This window comes from Triticum aestivum, chromosome 5B, assembly GCF_018294505.1.
Source record: "Triticum aestivum cultivar Chinese Spring chromosome 5B, IWGSC CS RefSeq v2.1, whole genome shotgun sequence".
NCBI lineage: Eukaryota > Viridiplantae > Streptophyta > Magnoliopsida > Poales > Poaceae > Triticum > Triticum aestivum.
This window is the reverse complement of record NC_057807.1, coordinates 651,622,142-651,628,981: the sequence shown is the minus strand read 5'-3', so window position 1 is coordinate 651,628,981 and position 6,840 is coordinate 651,622,142. Positions and strand designations below refer to the sequence as shown.

The 6,840-nt window shown below is 41.7% G+C and overlaps 1 long non-coding RNA gene across 14 annotated transcripts; it reads left to right on the top strand.

The window, feature by feature from the left end:
• Positions 1 to 450: 450 nt before the first annotated feature.
• LOC123113915 (uncharacterized) lies at positions 451 to 6,612 on the top strand. 14 transcript variants are annotated; one of them, XR_006456297.1, is made up of 13 exons: positions 451 to 878; positions 969 to 1,094; positions 1,399 to 2,333; positions 2,639 to 2,990; positions 3,067 to 3,106; positions 3,194 to 3,342; positions 3,449 to 3,548; positions 4,748 to 4,836; positions 5,039 to 5,142; positions 5,257 to 5,423; positions 5,593 to 5,661; positions 5,753 to 5,815; positions 5,916 to 6,612. It is a non-coding gene; the product is annotated as an uncharacterized lncRNA (long non-coding RNA). The 14 variants fall into 14 exon arrangements; XR_006456291.1 differs by having other exon boundaries at positions 3,202 to 3,342; positions 3,449 to 4,836; XR_006456292.1 differs by having other exon boundaries at positions 3,449 to 4,836.
• The last annotated feature ends 228 nt before the right edge of the window (positions 6,613 to 6,840 follow it).

Genomic DNA, 6,840 nt, shown 5'->3' with positions numbered 1-6,840 from the left:
ACGTAAGTCCCTCTTAGGCCCACCATGTTACATGGATTGAACGGTCACGTGATATTAATTTTAAGAGTTCTGAAAGATCAAGGGCTAGTATTTTGTAATTAACGTGGAATTTTCTAGCCGATTTTAATTGCTTCTAGTTTACCTTATATTACTTTTAATATATAATAGATAGATTCTATGATAAAAATAATTTCTCCACTCATACACCGGAGGAGCGCAAAAAACGGCAGCCCAGTGAGTACATGGCCCACCTCACACTACCATATTTCGTGGACACTGTGTGACACCTAGCTCTTTAGTACATATCTCTACTCCTAATGTCTCAGTTGGTAGTCCGCGTTTCGGGTTTTATTTCCGTCCCATCATTTTCGTCCGGTTTTTTCGCAGGTTTTTTTCGTCTGACTTATTTTCGTCTCACCTCCCACGTAAAAAAAACAGCCGCTCCTCCTCTCCCGCTGCGACCTCTCCCTTCCCTCGTCTCCCGCTCCACCGCCGCCGCCCCATCTCCCGCTCCACCGCCGCCGCCCCATCTCCCGTCTCCAGTCGCAGCCGCCGCCGCACCCCAATCCAACCCCGCCGCCGGCGATCTCCTCGCCCCCCTTTGCCGCCGCCCCCAACCTTCTATTCCTCTCCCAAAGGAATCCCAAGGGAAGGGAAGGGAAGGGAAGGAAGAGGGAGCGCCCAGATCCACGGCGGCATCAGCGCGCCGTCGTCGACCTGATCCACGTCCGTCCTCGAGGGAGGTCGGCCATGGAGGTCCGACCTGGCCCGGCAACAGCCATGGACGGACGGAGACGCCCCAAACCCTACCCTCAAGGACGACGCCTCAACCTTCAAGGACGCGCGCCGGCGACCGCGGATCTCCGGTGACGGCTATGGTGAGTGTGTACCTGCGGACGTTCTTCCTCGGATTCATCATCTCCACATTCTCGTGATTCCTTCCTTGGTTTCTTTTCTTTTGTGTGCAGGATGACTGCCCCGGATCTGGACGCACGACCTGCAGCTGCAGCAGCAGCTGGACGACCGAACGCACGAGCCCTCCCTCCCTCCCTCATGGCTATGCTTCCTCTACCCTGCCCCCTCACGTGGGCGTGGTGAGCTTCCTACCCCCCGTGCACATCTCATCTCATCTCATCAAATCTAGATTGCTCTGGACATATTTATCCTATAAGGGTTGTGTCGTATGTTCTTCTTGCCATAAATATTTCCTCAATCAGCATTTGATGAGTGGATGATATGAAGGCATCATGCTGTTAGCTCAACTGTGTTAACGATGCCTGTTATTGTTTTCCATGATTTGCTTTTCATTGTTACAATTTTTTAGCATATATGGAGGCCATCTATTATTCTGCACTATCTTGTTTGTGGACTTACATTTGACTACACTATCTTATAAAGGTCCCACAAATAGAAGCGTTGCTCATATGCTCCTGAATCAGGTGAGCAGTATGATGGAGTTTACAGAATTGAGAACTGTTAGATAAAGATTGGTGTTCAGGTAATTTTACTTCCTGTACAGAGGTTCCACATGCTGCTCGCTACTTTGTGCCACTGAATGAAAGATCAATGTATATTCTTTTGAGTTCTGTCACAGGGTACGTATAAGGTCTTGATGTTAAACTGATGTATTTTTTATTGCTTACTAAACCCTCCTAAGTCCTAACTCAATCACTTGAAGTTAAACTAAAGTATTAATCAATCTTGTTTGCTTTCTTGTACGTGTATGCCTACTTACCTTGCCCTATATGGCGATCAATGGCCAGCCATAGAACGGTTCTGATTTTTTTATTTTGTCAAGTTCAGTTCATATTTTTTATCCATGTGGTGTTTAAACGATGACTATGTAGAGTTCATAGAAATTGTGAGGCATAGAATTGATTCAATCTTCATTTTTTTCCAATTTGGTTCGGAGCCATTACCTGCTACACCTACAGATGTGAAAAGCTTACACTTTGCAAATCCAAAATTAAGCAGCATAATTTCTCACAGATTATATATAAATTGAGTGACAACTGCTGGGACATGTGCTTCTTTTGACCTATTATCTTGCTTTTGCATGATTAATTGAAGGTCCATAAGGCAGTTCTATCTCTCTCGCTTACACAATAAGTTTCTCTTTAACAAAAAAAATAAACATAGGGCAGGAGCATAGATGGTGCACAGGAGAGCTGCCTTGTCATTGATAGAGGAAGTTTGAGAGCATGCTAATTGAGCAGGGAAGAGAAATAAAATGAAAACGAAAATGAGAAACAAAAGAGAAGAATGTTATGATCTCATGATAATGTCGGCCACCAGCCAGCGCCCACAGGAGTATACCTATAGGCGGTCCAAAGGTACTAGCATGCTTGCCAATGAATGTCACATGCTCTGCCTAATATGTAATGCTTGGTTCTTTTTTTTGCTTGTAGTTCATGCTTCTTTTCAATTATGCAATTTAGAAAGAAAAAAAGTATGTTATTTTGTCATTATACCATGTCAGTATATGTCATGGAGGCCGGTAAAGTGATTATTAATTAAAAAGTATAGGTCAAGCTTAATATGTTCTAATCTGTAGTTACTTAACCTTTGCTTCAAAGTAGTCATGCATTATGTTATTATCAAGCTTCAATTGACTGATGCTTTCATTGATTAATTCCAGGTTATCTAGGTTGGTAAAAAGCAAGGCCGCCTCATAGTTGAGGAAGATGATGTGCAACCGATGAAGAAGATATATTAGGATGGAACTTGAGGCATTTTGTGGATTAGTATCTATAGTTTTTTTATGCCTATAAAGCAGAGGTCTGTGTGACAAAACAGAAGTATCCATGAATTACTACTTTATAAGATTTAGGTTCCACTATAATGTTGTTGATGATAGCCAAGCCGCCGCCTCTCCGCCGAGAAAGAAGGATCCCGATCTCCGTCGTGGTCGACAAACAGCGCGACGGGCGGAGCACCCAGCCCATAGGCTCATCCCCTTCTCCGATCCACTCCGGCGGCGGCCATCGTTGGTACGTTGCGCTTGTGTCACCTCTCATGATTTTTTTTTCTGGTTTGATTCCCCACTCACGGGTGTGTGGTATGCAGTCAAGGCATCGGTTCATGTGGTTTCCTGCTGCTGGCATATGTAGGTTTACCGCTGGATTCAAGTCTAGAAATGTTTTATTTTCTTAAAATTGATTTATCATATGCTTCCATGATTTCATCGGGAAAGAGATGCAGACGAGAGGAAGAGAGCCTCCCCCAAGCTCTGTCTAGGCGATGCACAAGCGACGGCCACCCTTCCTGTTATTACCTCCATGGCTGGCTGCTCATCCCCAGGAACCTCCTCCCCTCTCACGTGCGCCACACTCTGGGATTAAGGTCTGCTCCTTGGCTGACATTTGCGCAGACCGATTCTCTGGTTTCTATCCACCGAAGAATCAAAGAAACAAGCAAGCTGATGTCTAACATATTCGTTTCGTAATAGTTGGAACACAGGTATCTAGGGCAGGGCGCGGTCACATTGCAGGCAGCAAGGAGCAGCACAAAGTTGTCTCGGTTGTGCCCTGCATCGAGGAGGAACACAGGTATTTACAAACCGAGGAGGAAAACATGTAGTTTTCTGTTTGTTATTTTGTAACTTTATGCTTCACCTATCCTGAATTATACGTATACTCATGTTGCCAGATACATAGGTATACAGATACATAGCTATGGAAGATATGATTTACTGATACATATCTAAATGTTATAGCTATAAAGATACCTGATTGTTATAGCTGAATGTAACAAAGAAAGTGGTATGGATGAATGGTGTCGTTTCTTTACCCATGCTGTGGTTGAAATCATTGTTTGGTTCCCAGGTTGAACAAATCCGGCATCTGTAAATCATCGATGTTTTTCTGGAAGTAGTACAGTAGGTTTAAGATTGGGCAATGATTCGTTCATTCAACTACTTATAATTTGGGTTTCTATAGTTTCAAGAGGCTAACAATTCCACCTTGGGTGTCTTATCTCTAAGATTCTAACTATCAAATAACATTGCTTTGAAGTGTAGATGTTCCGGGATTGCTAGCTCCTGCCAGGTGATCAGAATTACTGCTTTGTTTATTACTCAACAATGTCGGACACTGGTTTCTCTAAATATCTTTTACAAGTACAGTTTCTACTTTTTTCTGCAGAAATACTACATGGTAGTCTTGAAGTAAATACCAATCATGTGATCCGATATGTTGTTTCAGAACAATAGACCATCAATATTATTTTCGCCTCGGGTTCTAGAGGAGGACAGCTAATTAAGAGAAAACTTCGGTGGGATAGAGACAAAAATTTGCTATATTTCACAATACCCAAACAGAATTTCATTGTTGATTCTTCTGCCCTGAACTTTGCCCATACCAATTACATTTTGTAGACCCTTTTTAAGGAAACTGCTTCGTTTACACCATCCCATTGACATGTCTATTAGCAGTAATGAGACTTAAACGAACACTTCTAGGCTAGATATTATTAAGGTGTTGTGTATGTTGGTCCTTTTTATAGATCTTGCCATCTTTGTTTGCAAGGTGACCAGTCATTTAAAGTATTTGAGAATCCTGAAGGGAAGCACATGGCAAAGCCATAATTACCTTTTAGTTATATTTCAAGTTGTAGGAAAGTTGGAATCAATTTGGAAAGCATCTTTCTATTGCAGATATTTTATTAGTGGCTTGAAGACTTACACTCCGTTTGATGTTATAGAAATAGTGAGGTTATGCCACAATGCTGATAGACTTGGTACTTGTAGGATGGAGAGGAGAAGACTGAAAAGGATGTTGATATGAGGAATTCAAGGAAGTGGAAGAGGAAGAAAGTTTTGATGATGGTGATAATTAGGTTAGTACCTTAGAACTTGATATGCACTGAGGTTTTCTTTGGGGTAGAAAATTGGGTTTTAAAAGGTTCATCATTTTGGTAAAATTGTGTATTGTATGTGTTCTCCTTCACATCAACTAATATGAAATGGATAGACCAGTTGATGCATAACTTAGTTGTCATCCATATTGTCAAGTTTAACTCATATATTCTCGCTCTGCAGAATATCAAGTTTGACGACGATGATGATTGGAACCAAGAGGAGGAAGTACGTTAGTTTCCATCTATTCATATGGATGTTACCCTCGATGTACTGTGACCAAATATGTAATGCTTGGTTTGGTTTAATTATTTTCTTGTGTATCACTAGATAATCAGTTAACAAGTGTTATCCATGGTGCATTGATCTTACTTAGTTGTGGTTTTGTATGCCTCCCCCAGCTGCCGCTAAAACCCACCAAAGAATTAGCAAGAAAATTGATTGTGGGAGCTAGCAATGCCGGCAGTGCCTCCTTTAGGATTACAAAATCGTTAATTCTATCTTCGCTTGCATGTGACTGATGGTGATGCTACACAAATTCTGAAGGCAGTGCCCTCCCCTTCAGTAGGTAACAAGGATATATTAAAAACATTTTAACTTTCTGACATATTAGTTCAACATTTTTTGCATAGTACCTAGCAAATTCAGAAAGTGCACAAACAGATCTCATCAATATTTTGTGTTTTGCTTGTTCAGTCTTTTGAGGTAACTTCTATTGTGTATTCCATTCTCTTCAGGAGATCTTGCTGGTTCTGCATGGCACAATTGGATTAAATATGCTACAGCAAGCGAAGGAGTTAAACGATGTAATTGCCACTCTGCTGTTCTGATGCTTGATTCATCAGATATGTTTCTATTGGATACTAATAATGAGGGACTTTCTTGGCTTCATACCAGGTTGTTGGAAACAAAGGATTCATCCTAATGAAATTAGACGGGACTGCTCGTGTTGGCTATGTGGTACGGGCGATTTCTAGTCCTTTATTGTAACAGTTACAAATTCCAGTCCTGGATCTTAAATAAACGACAACTAAACTTGCTGACCTGAATCTTGTCTCAGGTGAGTGTTCATAGACGAACATGGAGTTCCAGCCAAGTTTGTTGGCGTCGGTGAAGGGGTGGAAGATCTCCAACCTTTTGATGCAGAAGCATTTGTTGAAGCCATTTTCCCATAAATTTTACCCAGTTATTAGTGTTTCTCATGTAACAAGATTTTGGCTAACATGCTACTCCCTCCGTTTCTAGATATATGTCTTTTAGGAATTCTAATATGGACTACTCCCTCCGTTCCTAAATATTTGTCTTTCTCGACATTTCAACAAGTGACTACATACGGAGTAAAATGAGTGAATATACACTCTAAAATATGTCTACATACATCCGTATGTGGTAGTCATTTGAAATGTCTAGAAAGAAAAATATTTAGAAACGGAGGGAGTACATATGAAGAAAAATGAGTGAATCTATGTCTACATTCATCCGTATGTAGTCCATATTCAAATCACTAAAAAGACCTATATTTAGGAATGGAGGGAGTAGAACTTGGTAGAAGCAATTTTTTCAACAATTACAGATTTTTTGGTTCAGTCGTCGACTCGTTTGCCTGACTTGTTTCTGTTGTTGACTGATACACGTTCATTTTGCATTATGCTTTTATATCGATATTTATCACATTATGGGCTATTATTTCACGTTATGTCACAATACTTATGGCTATTCTCTCTTATTTTACAAGGTTTACATGAAGAAGGAGAATGCCGGCAGCTGAAATTCTGGGCTGGAAAAGGAGCAAATATTGGAGACCTATTCTGTGCAATTCCAAAAGTCCTGAAACTCCACGGAATGTCTTAAAATAAATAAAGAAAAAAATCGTCGTCAAAGATGAAGGCCAGGGGGCCCACACCCTGCTGATGAGGGTGGGGGCGCCCCCCCCCGGGGCGCCCCCCCCCCCCCCCGGGGCGCGCCCCCTACCTCGTGGGCTCCCT